This window comes from Pleurodeles waltl, chromosome 12, assembly GCF_031143425.1.
Source record: "Pleurodeles waltl isolate 20211129_DDA chromosome 12, aPleWal1.hap1.20221129, whole genome shotgun sequence".
NCBI classification, from domain to species: Eukaryota; Metazoa; Chordata; class Amphibia; order Caudata; family Salamandridae; genus Pleurodeles; species Pleurodeles waltl.
In genome coordinates this window covers 107407827-107408964 of record NC_090451.1, presented here as the reverse complement: position 1 = coordinate 107408964, position 1138 = coordinate 107407827, and the positions used below count along the sequence as shown (strand labels likewise).

The 1138-nt window shown below is 46.0% G+C and overlaps 1 non-coding gene across 1 annotated transcript; it reads right to left on the bottom strand.

Moving 5' to 3' along the window:
• Positions 1-513: 513 nt before the first annotated feature.
• Positions 514-585, bottom strand: TRNAH-GUG (transfer RNA histidin (anticodon GUG)). The gene has a single exon. It is a non-coding gene; the product is annotated as a tRNA-His (tRNA).
• Between the last annotated feature and the right edge of the window lie 553 nt (positions 586-1138).

The following is a 1138-nucleotide window of genomic DNA, read 5'->3' as shown; positions in this document are numbered from 1 at the left end:
CTCTAGCTGCCCGGTGATCCGTCGGGTGCGGGATGATGAAGCCAAACGCTGATTGGGTGAGTGCACCTCTCAGTGTCCTTCTCCGTCGCCTCTTTCTTTCAGACCCTTGGGAGCTCAGTCTTACTTTCTATACAAATATTTATTTTTAGACCTTTTTTCTTCGCGGCCTGAATTGCTGCAAAAACTGATATTTGACTAGCAGGATCCCTTTCAACATTGAAAGCTACTCCGCGTCAGTACAGGAGCCTCGGCGCTGCAGGTACAGGAGACACAGACATCCATCCCTCTTGCTGACCGGGTCCCGTGAAACCAAACTGTAGCTTATACTTTTCACATCAGGACCGCCACAAACGTAAATGCGCAGAAAGGTGAAATAAATAATAACATTGTTAACGCGTTCTTCAAAGACATTTAATTTCACCGTTGAAATTAGGTTCAAGCTCTTAACTCATGTAAATATTAAGAAGTGAGAATAAAAATGCTGCCCAACTACCGTGACATTTCCACCCGCAATGCCGTGACTCGGATTCGAACCGAGGTTGCTGCGGCCACAACGCAGAGTACTAACCACTATACGATCACGGCGAGCTACTTGGGCTCTGAAAAGACTACCCTGGTGTGGCTCTGATAGGCTGAAAAAAGGTCACAGTGTCCGTGGAGTGGATAGATTTAGCGTTTGTTTAAAACCCATCTTTTCAAGTTAGATAAGGGTCTTTTCTTTGAGTAGCAGATCACAGCAAATATTTACCTCTCTGCTTCCAGTGACAAGACTCCCCATAAACCAAGAAGCCCAGACTTCTTAACAAGATCCACCACTCTGCCCTGCAAGTCTCAAGTGTTCTATGAGTGCTGGGGTCGGGGAAGTGAACACTGCAAAAACTTAATCCACGGCCGACCAAACTCCTCCAGGCCAGGAGGGGTTCGGAACAGGCCCCCACATATTGTTGTTTTTTTCTTTTCTGGGTGTCTCTTCAGACACATTCAGCTGCTTGGTGCATACTGCTTTAGAGTTGCATTGTGTGGAATGAAGTGGCGTAAACTTGACTAGCAAACAATGGAGTGGTGATGAATGGAGGGTCATAGAAGGGAGTAGATTGAAGTGCAAAGAGTAGAGTGACGTAATGTGTCATAGAATACA